This window comes from Homarus americanus, unplaced genomic scaffold, assembly GCF_018991925.1.
Source record: "Homarus americanus isolate GMGI-L3 unplaced genomic scaffold, GMGI_Hamer_2.0 scaffold57803, whole genome shotgun sequence".
Lineage (NCBI taxonomy): Eukaryota > Metazoa > Arthropoda > Malacostraca > Decapoda > Nephropidae > Homarus > Homarus americanus.
The window spans coordinates 40,304-59,282 of NW_024729850.1; the positions used below are offsets into that span (position 1 = coordinate 40,304).

Sequence of the window (18,979 nt, forward strand, 5' to 3'; positions counted from 1 at the left end):
ATAATTTCTGAAACATTTAAACAGTATAAAATATGAAATGTGTTTATCTAGTAACTAATTGTTTTTATTTAATTGTCCAAATATGAAGAAATTGGCAATGGTGACTGGTGGTGATGACTGTTGGTGGTAGTAACTGTTAATTTTTCAGCAAAACTACTATTTATTTCTGAGAATATGGAAATGTAATATTTTTGCTGAAATGACGTATGTATTACAATGGAAAGTGACGAAAGCAATGACTTTCGCTTTCTTTCGTTCAAAAGATGTTACCGTAATCGATTTTCGTATGGTTTTCAGTTAAAAAACTGTTGTATTACAATAATATTCTATCCTAATTCACTTGTTTTGTAATGGTCATGATAAGAGCTAACCTGAAAACCTTAAGGATTCATATTACGCTCAAACGTCCACAAAACCTTCCGAGTCCCCCAGTGGAAACGTCCCCCGTTTTCTCTGTTTCCCCCGCCTTTGTCTATGGGAGCAGACGCTGTATGCTGGGACCTGTTGCCATCCATTCCTTTGTGATCAATTTAATTCTGCTTTCGATAGCTGAGTCAGAGCATTGTGAGTGAAGATAATAGTAGAGAATGAAAATGAGTTCATAGTCTCAATTTCAACGTCAGAGGGTACCGTAAATTAATTCATCGGAATAGGAGTAGGTGGACTCCCTGGTCTGGTTTGAGTGAGGGCACGCGGGCATTTTAACCGTTAGTAAGTGCCCGTCCCTTCATCCATACAGGTATGCCATTCCACGCTGTGTTGTAATTTGCCCTTCTTTAAATGATTTGACCCAATTAATAGTTGATTGTGCAAGTGTTACAGTAACGTAGTTGATATGCTCTGAGTAAAGTCATATTTACGTCTTTAACGTACCCTGAAACGTGATGTTGTTGTCACAGTTAGTAAGTGCCCGTCCCTTCATCCATACAGGTCCCTAACGCAGCCTAGGCCGTGTCTGTAGGGTGGATGTTGTATCCACTATGTCTGGGGACATGTCCGAGGTCCAGTAGGATCAGTTACCTTCGTGAGACCCGGCCGTCAGACACTTCAGACCACCTATAGCCCCCATAGCTGGCTCGTCTGGCCCTAACGCTCGGTCCACGAGGTGACCCTGGACCACCAAGCCACACACCACTACCAGCCCCCATCATTGGTGGATGAATGTCTACCTCAGTAGGGCTATATTTGTGTGGTGGAATTAACCCACTGGGATCTCCAGAGTTCGTCGGATAGTACTCCATGGTGGCTGGACCCCATGGCTGTTGCTTGAGTAACACACCTGACGACTGAGTGTTGTAGTGGCAGTTGCCCTAGTATGTATGGTGCTAAGTGACTATCATAGTTGTGCTATTGAGTATGTCCACCCAGTAGGGTTGGAAGTGTATTGAATATGTCCACCCAGTAATGGTGTGAGTATGTTGAGCCTGAGGGCCTAGTAATAGATTTCGTCTGTTAGTACAAACCAATTCTTTCTTCTAATTTCATATTCATGTTTAAATAAACTTTGTATTTGTATAATTGTGTATATTATTTACCTACAGTATTTACCGTTATTTCTTCCCTATTGCTTGATACTATCATTACACCTACCCACGAGCCTCCTATCGTCACGCTACCAATGGTGATATATAAGAGTAAAAGGAATTGTTACTGGCACACAGGCCCTCATGAAGGGTGGCAGTAGCAGCCCTCATAGTGATGCAACAGTTTTTAACTGAAAACCATTCAAAAAGCGATTAAGGTAACATCTTTTGAACGAAAGAAAGCGAAAGTCATTGTTTTCGTCACGATTTTATCCCACTTTCCACTGTAATACGTACGTCATTTCAGCAAAAATATTACTTTTCCGTGAATGTATTATATCAAGCACAGTATGAATAGAATATCATTGCAATATAACAGTATTTTAACAAAAAACTATTAAAAAAACGAGTAACATCTCTTGAATATCAGAAGGTTAGGTAAAGTCTTTTGTTTTCGTCATGTATTTTATCCTATTTTACATTGAAATACACCACGTTTCAGCAAAACTACTATTTATTTCTGAGAATATATTCATTCAGGCGCAGCTTAGGTAAAATATACATGGGATGTAACAGTTTTTTAACTGAAAACGATTCGAAAAACATGTACCCTCTAGCCCTGTTCAAGGAGAAGACTGGGAGGAGCTGTTTGGTGCTGAAGACGATGATAAGGAAAATGATTTTGATGGATTTTAATGAAAATATTCAGAAATATGGTATCTTAGTATTTATTCAAGTGAATTAGGATAGAATATTATTGTAATACAACAGTTTTTTAACAGAAAACCATTCAAAAAGCAATTATGGTAAAATCTTTTGAACAACGAAAGAAAGCGAAAGTCATTGTTTTTGTCATGATTTTATCCCACTTTCCACTGTAATACGTACGTCATTTCAACAAAAATATTACATTTCCATATTTATTTCTGAGAATATATTCATTCAGTCACAGTTAAGGTAAAATATACTTGTGATGTAATATTTTAATGAAAATACCCGGTATTTAGAAATACGGTATAGTAGTTTTCTTTTGTTTCAAATTTAATTAACAAAGATTGATGTTTCAAATGTAATGAACAAAAATTTATGTATCTATAAATAAACTTTAAAAAATTAATACTATGTTTTACATCATCCTGTGCTATCATACCATGCATTTGGCTACTTTGGGCTTGCTATGATGACGCAAAAGATCTGCCCTGGCAACTGTACCGACACTCACAGCTGGTGGTGTGTTGGTGCCTCGTTTCCCTTGTTTACTGGTAGTTACTGGTAAATATTTTTCAACCTAATGAAACTACAGGTCGTACCTCTCTAGTCCGGCAACCTCGGGACCTGACCGGTGCCGGACCATGGAAATTGCCGGACCATGGAAATTCACCCTTTTCCTGGATAGATAGTGACTTGTGCTTATGCCTGGAAGCACTAGCACCACTTTCTCTGCGTCATGGTCTCTTTGAAGACATATTGAAGGGTTAAATGTCGTATAGTAGCTTCTCAAATTTCGCGAGTTTTTAATTCTTAACGTATTTTATTGGAACACACAAAAAAATAAATAAATAAAAATTTTGACGGAGGAAACTTGAATTTCGACGGGTTTGAACGGCCCGCCAACGTGCAGACGACGTGCATAATCGTGTAAACAGCGTCATTTCTCTTATGTACAAAAGATTCATTATTGTTTATTACTGAATGTCTTTTTTATTGAATTAATGTTTAGGTGTGCAAAATGAGCAGTACAATTCATTAATAATACGTAGAATATTAAAACACACGAGGAAATGACAGCATTGTTTTCGTTGATTACAAAACCAGTGACTGACTGGTTCTACATATAAAACTGAAGAAAAAAAGACCTTGGTTGTAGCTGTAGTAAAATTAATATGGTTGTTTTAAGTAATGTTATTTAATGTTAATAAATGGAACAATAGAAGTAGCTAACGATAATGGTAAAGAAAAAGAGAGATCGCATACAGTTGTACCCCACTTAACGCGGTCAATTGAACCCAGAGGGTCCCGCGTTAAGTGAAATCCGCGTTAAGTGAACAACAGAACATATGGGATTAATTCCAATAGAAACCGGCCCGACCCCCAAACTCCACTTTTTGAAGGCACATACCTATGTTGTAGTAAAAATAACATCTTAATTTTATGATGGTACATGCACACAATTAATACTTAAGAGAAATAGAGAAATACAGTCGCCAAGTTAATGTCCATTCAAATAATGGACTCAACTCCCTCCCCCTCTCACACTACACAGCCGGCTAACAGATGGTCGGTCGGTCCCTCCCTCCCCCCCCACCCCCCACCAACCGTCCCAAGGAGATGTGTGGGATAACCTCAAACTAAAGTTAGGAAAATATAATTGACATTGCTGGATTCCTTGTAAGACCAGGAATATTTTGAATATAAATGTCATATATTTTGGACAAAAGATAACAGTTACCTAGAGAAAAAATTTTATCTAAAAATTGTAAGTTTAAAGCAAAATATATGATGTTTATATTCAAAATGATCACCAAATTATAAGAATTCCAGCAATGTAAATTATATTCTGACCGGGTAATTTGTATGAATTTTATGAGCTAAAACAAATATCTTCAGTTAATAAAAAAAAAATAATCTTCACGACACTATCTGTCAATCAAAGTACCCCACCTTGCCTCCCCCCCTCTTCCAACCGCGCGGTCAGTCCCAACCCTCCCCCCCACCCCCCACCAATCCTCCCTTCCAGAGTTTTTAACATTTAGTATTAAATAATACCTCAGATTAAAGTTAGGATAATATAATTGACATTGCTGGATTCCTTGTAAGACCAGGAATATTTTGAATATAAATGTCATATATTTTGGACAAAAGATACCATAGTTACCTAGAGAAAATTTTTTATCTAAAAATTGTAAGTTTAAAGCAAAATATATGATGTTTATATTCAAAATGATCACCAAATTATAAGAATTCCAGCAATGTAAATTATATTCTGACCGGGTAATTTGTATGAATTTTATGAGCTAAAACAAATATCTTCAGTTAATAAAAAAAAATAATAATTCTTCACACGGTAACAGATGGTCGGTTGGTCCCTCCCTCCCCCCCACCCCCCACCAACCGTCCCAAGGAGATGTGTGGGATAACCACTAAATTTTAATAAATAATACCTCAAACTAAAGTTAGGATAATATAATTGACATTGCTGGATTCCTTGTAAGACCAGGAATATTTTGAATATAAATGTCATATATTTTGGACAAAAGATACCATAGTTACCTAGAGAAAAAATTTTATCTAAAAATTGTAAGTTTAAAGCAAAATATATGATGTTTATATTCAAAATGATCACCAAATTATAAGAATTCCAGCAATGTAAATTATATTCTGGCCTGGTAATTTGTATGAATTTTATGAGCTAAAACAGGCAGGGTGGCGGGTGGGGCAAATCTAAAAATAGCGTCTCGGACACTCACCGCGTATATGTGGAAAAAACCCGCGTTAAGTGAAAGTTCAGCTTTGGCAAGGCACTAAAATCCATGGTTATGAAAGTTGCTAAGCGGGTAAAATTATGTAAGTAGACATGACACGTGAAAACATATCGCCACATTTACATAAGAATATGAAAGCAACACTTATTTACTGTTCATATATTTTAATTAATGTTTTTGGAATTTGTTTTTATTGAATTAATGTACGTGGTGTGCAAAATTAACAATACAATTTATTAATAAACGTAATATTAGAGGAGATGAGACGGCTATTGTTTATGTTAAAGCTACAGAAACCAGTGACTGATTGGTTCTACATATAAAACTGAAGAAAATAAGACCCTGAGTTTAGCTGTAGTAATTAATAAAAAATGAATATGGTTGCTTGAAGTACCTGTAATGTTATTTAATGTTAATAAATGGAACAATATAAGTAAAATACATTAATGGTAAGTGAGACTGCTTCATTATGTAAGTGCACACATGTGAAAATATATCGTCATTACTCCATAAGAATATGAAAGCAACACTTATTTACTGCTCATATATATTGAAGGGTTAAATGTTGTACTCTGTATAGACAAGCAGAGGCAGCGAACTGCGGATGTAAACAAACCTTAATTTCCCTGGCTTTTTTTTTTTTAAGGATTAGCCCACCGGGCATAGGTCACTGACCCACATTGGGGCCTGAGGGCAAAAATTTAATACTCCTGTAATAATAATAATAATTCAGATAAGTAAAAAAAAAAACCTGCCTATCTACCTATTGGACAAACTAAAATCGTTCCGGACCACGGGAGTTTCGGACCACAGAATGCGGACTAGAGAGGTACAACCTGTATTACCCGTTTAGAGGTCGACTCCCAATTTTTGGCCAAATAATTTGGTCTTAAAACTCGAACTACACACAGGTATATATGGTAAATAAGGGCATGGGGGCCAGGGGTGTTTTAGGAGGGCAGCAATAGCACAAGTTTTAACATTCACGGTATCTCGGTTACCTATTACGTATGTTAAGCGACTGTACTACTGCATTTTTACTTTATGCGTATAATTTTCGGTGAGCTGGAACCAATTACCCAAATCCCATTGAAACAGTGGTTTTGGTTAGCAATTTTTGGTTAATGAACAACCTTCTGGAGCGAATTGTGATATTGATTAACGAGGACCACTGTACTGTAATCCGGTTATGGAAAGGATGCCTACTTCAAAAGTTGTCGTGTCAGTAATTCCATACGTGAACTACATTTCATTGACTTCCATTATGTATACAATCTCTCATCGACTTCGACAACCCGGACATAAGACGGCCATGATAGTATAAAATATTTTACATTACGTATTTTTCAAGTCGGCGTTACTGAGTCGCTGTGTACTGAAAATTTTTTTTAATCCCTTTAAAATGGCTGGCAAGTATAAAAGTGAGAGTTCTCGTGGTGCTGAAGAAAAAAGACACCCATTTAGGAGCTGCTCGCCGCTTCCGCGGTCATTGAACCCACAGAGGCCCAGCGTAAAGTGAACTACATAACATATGGGATTAACTGAAATAGACCAGGCCACCCAAACTCCACTTTTTCAGACACAATACCTACGTAGTAAAAAATAACTTCTTAATTTTATGGTGGTATGCACACTAATAATTAAGAAAAATATCAATAATATTAGGATTTTTACACTTACATAGTAGAAAAGATGGCTGGGCACACGGGATGGGGGTTGGTTCGAGGCAGAGGCAGATTATTGGCCCTCACCTGTATCACTTGTATCAATTGTATCACTATCACAGAGGCTTGCAGGGCCTCTTTGTCAAACCCTCAAAGTCCATATTAGTCCATATCCTCACTATAATTATCACTATCACTGACTTGGGCCAGCTGTGGTGGGTGGCGGGTGAAGAACTTCGGTAATGTTTTGATGACTGGGCGACCTTATGCTCCCTGCTCACTTTCTGCATAAGGGGTACAGCAGAATGTGGAGCATTCGGTTTACGGCAAGGTAGCGTAAGCGTGGAAGCGAATGTGGGACAGCGTAAAGCGAGGTTGACTGTATATACAAAGTACTATACTGCACTCTATTGTATATGAAGGGTACAGATTAACAAGTACAGATTATTACAGTAATGTATCTGTACTAATTAATGAAAAACAAATAAACAATATTGTATCATGAATGAGTCAGTACAGTAGACAAACAGTGATACGACCCTTTGGGGAGGGGTGGTATGATCGCCGTTACCCCCAATGGATCCTTCAACCTCTGGCTGGGAGGAGGGAGGTGGGGTGTTGACAGCCAGGAGGGAAGATTAACAGCTTACTCAAGGATTATGAAAGGCAGAGGGTTTAAATTTTGGCTTATCAAATGTCACTGACTTGACTTAAGAGAATATAACTTACATTGCTGGAATTCTTGTAAGACAGCAATTTGGTATAAACATACCTTATTTTGCACCAGACATAATAATTTTAGTAATTAACTAAGTACAATTAGGATACAGGTTATGATTTATGTTGTTGCTCCTAATTTAGTTTAAGCTTCATGACATCACTAGTGTATAATGCATCTTGCCCTGGTTTATTCACTGATCAGTTGTCTAAGTGCAAATGTAGCCCAGTCATGTATCAATTAATTTTAAAAATATAAATTATAACATTAAATATTATAAGACAAAGGTTTAGTAGAGCTGTTAATGTGTGTATGTAATCTTGGCATGTCACCTCACCACCTGACTCTAACACTACTACAGAACTACTACTTTTTTAATATTTATCCTCCCTTATAGCCATACATGTACGCCACCATTTTATTACCTTAAAATTAAATATCCTAATACATAAGTAGCTATCCTAGCTGTGTTGAGTTAGTTGAGCCACAGATCTGTCATTTGTTGCCTCATAGTCAATATCTGCAACTGTTGTCGGCTTTGGGGCCAATGCTCTCGTTCCCCGAGGCAAGCAAAGCCGACTAAGAGAAGGACAGTTGACATCTCATCCAGGCTGTAACATAACTTCTGGGCTGCTGCTTCTGTTCCGGATAGAACACGTGAGGTCATGAAACATCTTACTTGGTCCCATCCACAGAGGTTGTGAACACTAGAAGTGAAGCTGCCTTGATCAACTTTCTGATTCTCTCCCCATATGCCCTTATCTTGTCATTCGTTCCTCCTGTGTGCAGCAACGAGAGCTAAGTTCTGATTGACATCACGGCCATGGGATAAAATCCTGATGTCGAAGAAGGCTCACTGTCCCCGCGTCCAGAATCCTCGAGCATTGACGTCAACACGGGCTTCGTTGGATGTGTTTGAAGTCCTATGTTAAATTCTCACCGTCCAATGGAAGGAGGTCGGTTCTACTCTGACATCCGGCAGATCTCCTTCAACATATTTGCTGTAAGGTCCCTTACTTCAACGTGCCTCATGCATTTGAAGCCCCCTTTCTTGCACCATGGCGTGATCGACGTCATAGGAAGAGCCACACCACGCTTGGGAGGCAAACCTTTACTGGCCTACCATTGCAGACATTGGCATCTGTAAATTCTTGTTTATTGAGATTGAAACCATTTGCCCTTATCGGTAACGTAGTTAACCAGTTCGAGTTGCCCACCTCCTGTGCTATAGCTACTTTTTTTCAAATTCTCTGGTACTTGCAGCAACAGTTGCTGCAACTTATCACGCCATATGCTGTCATTCTGTTATAATGGATCTTAATCTTGTTTACTTCACTGGTATCCGCCTCCCTTATTGTGTTCTGAGCTATTATGTGGTCTTACCTACTACTACTACTTTGCTGTCACTCAGAATCGTGTATAGCGATCATCCAGCTATGATACAATGATAAGAGTTACAAGGGATGTCACCTTCATTGGTGAGTTTGAGGTGATTAAAGGCCATCAGGACCAGCAGAGTTGTTCTGAATGTTGTTGCACATGTGGGGCTACATCGAGTGTGGAGGGGCGGTGCAGTCTCTTCGGCGATGGCACTTGTCTGCCTCGATTTGCAGTCTGGCTAACTCGAAGTATTGACAGTGTCTCTTGTGGTGCTCCTCCAAGCTTTTACGATGTGGAGTAATCGACTTCGGTGAGGGGGTCGATTGGCACTTTTTCAGGTTTGTTTAAGACTATCCTCATACCTTTCAGTTGCCCGCCGCGCCGTTTACTATTCGTTAGGTGACTGTTAAGTAGCTGCTTTAATTTACTATCGTCCATGGGTAACAGGCCAGCCCCAGCGTAGTTCTTCATGGATAATGGTAGCCCGATGCTCTTTCAGTTGGTGCCAGCAATACTGACATTTGTTCTCTTGTCTTCTCAGCTAACATAGAGGACGGAACGACTATGTTGGTGAGGTTGCTTGCCTTGAGGTGCCTCCTGTATGTGACCCATGGCTCGCTGCCATATAGCAGGGTGGGGAGGACTACTGCTCGATATACGGTAACTTTGCAGATAATTTCAGCTCACAGCTGAAGAAACAGTTTCAGAGTCTGCCAAAGGCTGAGATGCACATCTGATCCAATGCTGAATCTGTTCGTTGATATCGCGATGGTGACAGGTGGGATCCGAGATACCAAAGTGGGTAACATTAGAGAGGGTAGTACCATTAAGCTGGATGGATGGTGGAGGTGTGTCTGAACCAGGGCAGGTTGAAAGAGAATCTGAGTCTTATGTACATTTACCTTAAGGCGGCGCGATAAGCATCTGCATAGGTGTTCAGGATCTTCTGTAGGTTGTATCCAGTGTGAGCAACAAGGGTCAGTCGTCTGCATACTGAAGTTTAGTAATGGATGCTGCTGACACCTTTGTTTTTGCCTGTAGTCGTCTTATGTTGAAAAGATCCTTCATCCTGTACTCAATGTCCACCCCCCAAGGCTAAATTGGCACTGCACAGTAAGGAAGGCAGCCAAGAAAATGGGAGAGTGAGTTGGTGCCATACACACCCTTGTTTAACCCCCGTTTAGATGGGGAAGAACTCAGCCGTGCCAGTGCAGGACACAGCCGCTCATGCCATTGTGAGTTGCCTCACAATGGCAATGAATTTTTGGGCACCAGAGGGCTTCCTGTTGATCGAGTCAAGGCCTTGGTTAGGTCGATGAAAGCCATGTATATGTCACTGTTGTTCTGTACTTTTCCTGTATCTGGCAGACAGCAAAGATCGTCGTACACATGATGGTCTAAAGCCACATTGAAATTCTGGGAGGAATTAAGACAACAAGCAACCAGTGAGGGTCTTGTTGTGTGACTGCATGGAGGCGATCAAAAGATCAGCTGTTGAGGAGCTTATAGCTTGACAACACTGGTGCATGTTACCACTCCTTCCACCCATCTCTAATCACCCACACCTTTTGCTTTCTTACTCCATATTTTAAAATGTTATATAATGTAATGTTGAAGGGATACAACTTTTCTCATTTATACTTTACGTAGACTCTCGCCAATAACGACTTCCACAATAATGTTTTTGACAATAACGTTAGTTACAATAGATACCCATTATAATAAAGTCTGGATTCTCTTGAATAACGGAGAGATTTGAAGGGAGTGCATCAAAGAAGGTATTGCGCCATGTTGATGACGAGGTCCAGTCCGCCCACTCTCACACACACGCCTGTGGAATACAGCGCCAGCTCACGGAGAGATTACCTATAACCAGTGGTTGCTAGGATCGGTGAACAATAATATTTCCTGATTGGCCGGGTAGGGGAGCTGGTGGAGGGAGGATTTGCTGCCTGAACTCCAGAGAACTTTTAAAGTGAATGAGAAAGACCAAAGCTATGAGACAAAGCCACAAGAAGAGTGCCTACCCGGTCAAGGATAAAGAACAGATTGTTGAGCCCATTGAAAGTGGTACGGAACATTGATATTGTGAGGAAACTGAACTGTCCTGAGTCTACAGTGTGAAATATTAAGAGGAACTTAGAAATATTTTAGTGATGGAAAATGCGAGGCGAGCTATGAATGATCAAATGATAGAAACAGGTTGTTAGTGATAACAGAGCATTTTTTGAGAATGGTTAGCCTGTAGAATGAAAGACAATGCAAGTGTATGCCCTCAGACTACAGAACAATCATCACACCAAGCACCTCAAAAACTCCCCAAGCTAAGTGTTATATAACTCAAACTCTTTATTTTGATGATTGAATAACAATTTATATTTCTGCTAACAAAAAGTGTTAGGAGGGCTTCTAAGGGAAATTTGGTGAAATTCTTGGGGTGGCAGCACCAATAAACCTTTTTACGTGTATTTTAATGTCACAATAACGCTGCTAATAATGGTGTTTTTCAGGCACCTATTGACGCTATTGTGAGAGCCTATTATACTTATAATAGTTCCCTAAAAATATTTTGCTTTGCTTGTCTATAAGACATTTTCAGAAATTCTCTCAATTTTCAACTTGAAAAATTTTCCTAAAGCTGTAAATTTTTTGAAAATTCCAGCTTTGGGAATGATTTTCTGAGGAAATTTCAATTCCAGCTATCGGAGAGTTCGGTTTGAGGGATTCCGCTAACGAGATATTACTGTATACCTGAAAATTCGGGAGGTGGTATTGGTTTGAGTCATCTCATATCTGAAATCTCTATCCCATAAAGAGTTGCACCAATTGTTTCGGCTTATAGGGTATCACTGTAATATCAGGTGCACTTACCTATAGATAAGCCTTTGGTGAATGGAATATTCCAAGAACATGGGGTAGCCCTATAGCTGATGAATCTAAAGAAACAAAGAAGTCACCACCTGCCCAACCACCCATTATCACAGAAAGGACAAGGTTGCAAGAGGAAAATGTAATAATACATATTTACTTTTTATATTGATTTCTATGTTCAACAGACCTGGATAGCCTTAAGAATATTCTCTGTTGCAGCTTCATCAGTACAAGCTTCTAGTAGGATAGTAAGAGCAGCTAGTAGGCCACCAGGCAGAGTTCACCAACTGTTCGTGGACCTTATGCGTTTTCATCACTAGGGTTGTACAGCTCACTCACTCTGAACAACAAAAACAAGAAACATACAAGACAAGAACACACAAAATGGGAACAACTTTAATCAGTGATGAAAGTAAAACATGACTTACTGTAAGTTCCATCATAGTCATCCTCAAAATCAGACAAACACACTCATCTGATTAGATTTAGTAAGACTCCAAACAACCTGGTACAGTATTTGGGAATGGGACAGAGTAGATCAGAAGATGGGTGAGGGCACAACTGAGTCAGGTGATAATAGACATACTTAGGTTGGATTTTTCCATTTTGTTACAATAAGTAACAATATGCCATCAGACTCTACCTGCTGCACTATCACTGGAGGCTTGTGGACCCATCATGACCAAGTGTATGGATCGATGATGTCAAGAAGGCAGTAATAGGCAACACTCACGCCATAACCATCAGGTATTGTTGGAGGTTCAAGCTTGTCCAGCATCTCTAAACTGTAAACAAACATGATAAAATAATGGACACAGTATGTGGAAATCTTTTTAGATAATATGACATTTTTACCTATCCATTAAACAAATTAACTTCATTCCTAGCCTTAAATGGTTAAAAAAAATTTATTGTACGAAGACTCTGCCTACTTAAAACCTTTTATATAGGCTGTCACACCAACCCAAAAAGTTCTGTACTTTCTAGCCAATATATTCTTATCCAATGGCTTAATCCATTGGCATGTAATTATCTTGAATATTACAGTGATGCCTCGGTTAATGAGATTTCGTGTTAACGAGTTACCTTCCATAAGATTCTTAACTTTAAGTTAACATGCCTCATTAACCAGTTTTTTTAAGCCGACCTCAACATGTTTTTTCATTTGGCAGTCCACCAGCTGTAGTATTAGTCAGCCAATACAGTAATCGGTTTTAGGGCTTAAATTTTACTATTTTAGTAAGTATCAGAATTTTATACTATTCAATAATTTTAAAAGTATATAAATATATTTTTAGTCATTTTAACAATTATTGAACATAATTGAAGGCAAAGAAACTAGTTTTTATGCCATCCAGCCTGTTAACAAAACAGGCATTAGTCTCTCTCTGTTTTCACTGGAGGTAACATCTTGCTGAGACTCTCTTCAACTAATGTTTTTTTCTGTGTCGCAAATTATTGGTCATTTTGAATTTATACATAACCCATATATAATGCAGTGTTGATTTAAAGAAAATAATCTTGAATTACACCAAGAGAACTAAATTTTATGAATGAAAGCTATGGGGGTGACTTCTCTCCACCCCAATGCCTTTTCTCCCTTCTCTCCATCCCTATTCTAATCATCATCATCATCCAGGAGCCTCACATACACACCTCAAAGTAGTGTGCCTACATTTTGTTGAATTTAGGCCTTTTCTGAACCACTACTCAAAAACCCATTGAAACAATGGTTTGTTGATGTTAACGAGCAACATGTTGAACGGATTGGCTCATAACCGAGGACCACTGTATACAGATAATTAAAATTTTAAGTAAAATTACAAAAACTTTAATTTTGTAAGCATACATAGTAGCCATAAAATTATTTAATGATATAACAATTAAAATCATGAGAATTTTGTTAATGAAATAATTCTTCATCAAATGCACGCCACAACAGAGCAAGAAATGTTAGGTAAGATAACGTAAAACCATCACATCACTGATGTAATGTTTAGCCTATTGTAAGTAATAAAATTAATTAATGACCAAAGCTTAAGATATTGTTTCTGATAACTGAAATGTGATTCATTACCTACACCCTGTAAGTACTGTACCCTATGGTGAGTAATGAATGTGTGGAAGCCATCAGACAGTAGCAGTGACTGGATTTTGTTTCAGCCTGTTGATGAATCTGATCCAGAGTCAGACTAGGATACTTCAATGACCTCAGTGAGTGAGTTTAAGTCAGTTCTCATTAAGGAGGAAAAGGAAATTAGGTGTAAAATATCCAACCTGATTGTAAATCAGTGCATGTGAAGTGAAGAAGAGAAAAGTGTACTAATGTGCAATTTTCTTTGTTTTTGCTCAGTTTTTTATTTTTAATAGTTCTGAATGTTGTACATTTCTGGCTGTGTCTAGTAACTATATTTTTTAGCTTTGTTTGGTTAAATTTTCATATGCCCTAATCAGTGGGAAGCTCGGTCAGTCAGGCTGTGATATATTAAGGAGAGAACAGAGTAAGAGATAGGTGAAAAGAGAACCAAAGGAGATTTGTAGTGATAGAATGGGAGGCTCTTCACTCCAGGTTATCCTCAGAGGAGCTTCAGGGAGTGAGGCATCATAGACAACACGACAGTATTTGCACTCCAGGACAAACTGTCAACATGAGAAATGGACCGATGGACTTACTATGAAGACTTTGCTTGTCCTGTGGGAATGTTTACACAGGGAAGGTAAACACCCCTATAGAAGAATGCTGGCTGTGGGAGACACTCGACCCACGGCATGCCAGCCAACAATGCGGGAGGCTGACCCTGTGCCCCACTCTGACTGCCACCTCCCAACTGAGCAGCAACACTTGATTGTGGTGATATGAAAAGTGACTGCACAAATGCACCCAAGCTGTTTACTATATCCTGCAAGAAATTCATCAAGGATGAACTTTGTGTGTAATGCATAACAATTATATGAAAACATGAGTGAATTGAGGCATTACAACAATAATATTCATAGAGGTATTTCAATGCAGAAAAAAATAACCAAATTAAAGTACAATATGGCACAGTAGAATATACATTACCTGGAATATCTTGTAGCATGAGGTTTCATGTCATAGTTGGTACAGAAAGACTGCAATAGCTAGGTTGTAGCCAATTTATGAAGCACCTCCAAAGCAAGGCCACGCTTGCCATTGGCCGGTCACCATCCAAAAATTTCACCATCAATGACAAAAATATTTCACATTGAGTAACCTGGAAAAAAAATTGCAGTATGAATTGAAAATCATGTGGAACTGATCCTGAAATCTTGGCTTACAACTGAGCAAGAGAGACCCAGGAAAATGGTAAGAAATAAAGTGCAGTTGTAGGAGCTTAGAGTTCCTTAAGGAAACAAAGCTATTCATTGGATTGTTACACCAGCCATCATCAGGTCAGATCATCCCTGGGCACTAAGCCCTATTGGCTGGCATTTTCACTATTGTCATTTTAGACAAACTTAGGTTATAAAATAACACATTAAGGGGTAAAATTATATCCTTTTCTATCACAATTAGGGAAAAGTCTTCTCAACACCAAATTTAAGTTAACATGTTACACAGTGTTCTATAGTTATAACTAGCTCCAGTGGGGTAACAACGAAATAGGAATTGTCTCATTAATTACTGGCTACAAAATGGATGACTTATCATTATAAATCAAATAAATGAACACAACCAATCTTTTCTCAAACAGCAAATATTTAGTGTGAATAGATTACATTTAACCCTTGCCATTCGTGGATTTGTGATTCACGATTTCGACATTCACGTAAGCAGATGGTGGCTAGCTTAGGAGCCTCTCCCACAGCGCATGAGTCACCCCATGCTACCGCAGCATCTCCTTTCCTCCTCTCCCTTTGTTTATGCTCAACCATTGCCAGTAACTCAGCATCTCTTGTGTTGTACTCAAAACTTTATCTGTGTGAAATGCCCTCAAAGACAGCCTATGGTAGTGCTAGTGATGCAACAAGAAGGGTTGGGCTTGAACAATTTTGGTCAACTATTTTGACATGTGAAGATGGTAACTGATTTCATTGTTGACCATGACCCTTCCATGGAATGGAGCCTTAAGATTATCCAAGAAATCAACCAGGAATTGATTCCCTACCACGAAGTGTTTAATGACCTCAAAGCCAAGAAGAAACAACTACCTATCACGATGTTTTTCATCTCCTCACCTACTTGGTCAGCTGATGCCGCCGCTCCACCACCCAACTACCCGCCAAGAACCACCTGCCCCCCTCCAAGCACCACCTGCCTCCCCACCAAGCACCACCCCGCCATCCACCTCTCCGCCACACACCACCTCCCCCACCATCATCCACCTCCCCCACCAAGCACCACCCCACCATTCACCTCCCCGCCAGCACCACCCCACCATTCACCTCCCCGCCAAGCACCACCCCACCATCCACCTCCCCGCCAAGCACCAGCCCACCATCCACCTCCCCGCCACCTCTCCATCAACCACCACTGCATCAGCCTCCTCCAATAGTGATCCTGATGATCTCCCTATGCTTCAGTCACCAGATTTCATCCTACTGTAAAGAACACTTCATCAAACTCCAAACTTCCACATACAAAGGTAAGTAGAATCCGATAATCGGACTAATTGGGGCAGACCCCAGTCCGAAAATGCAAAAGTCCGGAAAAGCGAATATATAGGGGGATAACACTGCTTATCTGTACTGTTTAAAGAAAGTCGTTGTTGTTATGTTATTAATGCAGTTCAACAACTAAGGTCTTGAAGTGTATAACAAGGTTATTAAAAGAATATTACATCAACAGTAAAAAATATGAAGCCAAACTCTCTGGGTTGAAAATCACACTTAAGTATGGTTAACAACAACTGTTTTCACCGATGATTGTTATTTACTGTAAAGTGTTATACGAAAGCCACCACAGAATTTGTCTTATGAATAAAAGAGAAAACTGTACACTGTACTGTACTATAAATAAAAAAATAAGAACAAATAAGTGTAGAAGTATATTGTATGTGGAAGACAAATGTATATCTGGGAGCAGCTGGCAGGGGGGTAGCACAGGTTTACTCCCCTGCCCTTCCTTCCGACATCACAACACCCACGTAGACCCGTCGAAACAACTGATAATCCTATCTCCAAACACACTGCCAAAGTGAGAGCTCTTAACCACATACATAACCTGCAGACTGAAAATAACATCACACAGACCATCTACACTGATGGCTCTTTAACAATGACATTGTGACTCAACCTAACGGTAATGTATTAGAGAGAAAGGAGCTAGAATTAGTAAATGGGCATCCACTCTGCAAACTGAACTATTTGCCATACTCACAGCCCTGAACTTGCTGAAGACACTGCCACTGACAGTCTCATCATCACTAACTCCCTTTTCCTCACTACTTGCTCTGATATCCTTAACTCAGATTGTCACCCCGCCCAGCCAGACACAAGTATATGTGTCTTATTGACGGGGTCAGGATCAAGCTGCTGTGATCCCTCTCACATAGGCATTAGTGAACATGATAGAGTTGATGCCTTACCTAACTCTCGCATCCAACAATAACAATGTTGAGTATAATCTAGACTGTCAAACAGAACCTGAAACTGCAATCAGAAAAGAGCTTTCTGATGAATTTGATGCCAGTAGACAAATGCTAACAGGCATTAGCCAATCCATTGTTTACCATGACGAGATGTATCAAATAAAACATGGATATGGAGCAAATAACGTGATCACTAGATTACATTATTATCCAAAGGATTCAGCTCTGAAAAAGAACCACTGAACAATCCATGAGTCATTTGTTTATAAAGAGCAAACAGCTGATTGGCTACCACAACATCTGTGTTCAACACTTACCGGTCGTAAATTAGTACAATACAAACTCGTATTTATCACCACTTAATAAATACTGTTGTAGAATATTTATCATCACTTAATAAGTAATAGTAGTGTACAGTGTTATGTATCTGCATATACAGTACTGTTTATTCATTAATCATTTGTCTAAGTGTACCAGTAGCCAAACTGAGTCATCATGTATCACTCAAAGGTAGTAAATAACGTTGTTAGAAGGTATCTTCATATCAAAACTATACAGTGTGTTATAGTGACCCCTGTTGTAAGCTGGTTCGCTGAAAGCTCTCACACGCATACATCCTGAGTAAATAACCTTCTGATACAGCTTATCCTTTTATTTTCAAGTCATATTACAAATTACATACAGTATTGTATTTTTCTGTATTACTGAAGATGTTATATTAATCATGATGAACCATAAACCACAAGAGGCCAATCATATGAGAATATAATACTGAACCAATAAACAAAACCTGAGGAATGGCAACACATGATCAGCCTCATCCTGCTTACACACTCAAGTGTCTTAGTTCTCAGTAGGCCGATAGCAAATCTGATTAGACCACTGTAACATATCTAATAGGTGTGGTTCTTTTTCACAATATTTTCCTTTAGTCTTCCCCATTTCTTTTTTTTCTTTTTGGTATTTGGTGACCAAGAGCAACTCAGTGTCCAAAAAGCAAATTCCGATATATTGAAGTCCAATTTAACGAGGTTTTACTTGTCTTGGTGACTAAGTTTCATACACAGTATAGGTATACAGGAGTGCAGTAAGGTAATGTAAGTTGCTAGTCAAGGTTTTGCAAATTCACCTATTCCTTGGAACATAACCCCCACGAATAGCAAGGGTTAACTGTACTTACAGTTTTCAGTAATACAGTTCAGCTTATATAAATTTATCTCGCTTAAGAGCACTTCCAAAACTGGTTATGCATCACTCAACTACAGATGAAGAATAAATCTAGATCATCAATGAATTCACAACAAAATGACAATGAGAGGCAAAATACTACAAATACAACACAAAAGACTCACCAACAAAGGATAATATTTCTGTATCAATACTGACACCACTCTGAGTAGTCTCATGGCAATAGGGAAATATGGCTTGTCTAGTGGTGTTGCCTGCTGAACACTGGCAGGGCACTGAAGCTCGGTACTTGATGTTTGGAGAGAACAACTTGATGACCAGCCATCACTCTATCCTTCAGCAGAAAGTAAACTCGATGCTGAAAAAAGAATATTAATGATTGAGCAGAGTAATTAAGTTGATGTACAGTCAGTAGAAGAAAATCTGAATAAAAATCAAGACACTTACAGTATTTTACAAAACAGTCATAAGGAGATATATAGCTATTCCATGTACTGTACAGTGTTCACATATTCTCGTACTGAATCTGTTGCTTCAGAGTTCATTGTCCTATTCAGAACTTATGGTTTATCTCCTCACAATCTTCCATACTTGTTTCTCT

The 18,979-nt window shown here is 38.9% G+C and overlaps 1 long non-coding RNA gene across 1 annotated transcript; it reads right to left on the reverse strand.

Annotated features, from left to right (window-relative positions):
* Nucleotides 1-12,286: 12,286 nt before the first annotated feature.
* Nucleotides 12,287-18,727, reverse strand: LOC121866845. The gene is made up of 4 exons (XR_006089032.1): nucleotides 18,543-18,727; nucleotides 14,703-14,874; nucleotides 14,312-14,538; nucleotides 12,287-12,423 (listed from the first exon to the last, which is right to left on the reverse strand). It is a non-coding gene; the product is annotated as an uncharacterized LOC121866845 (long non-coding RNA).
* Nucleotides 18,728-18,979: the final 252 nt, after the last annotated feature.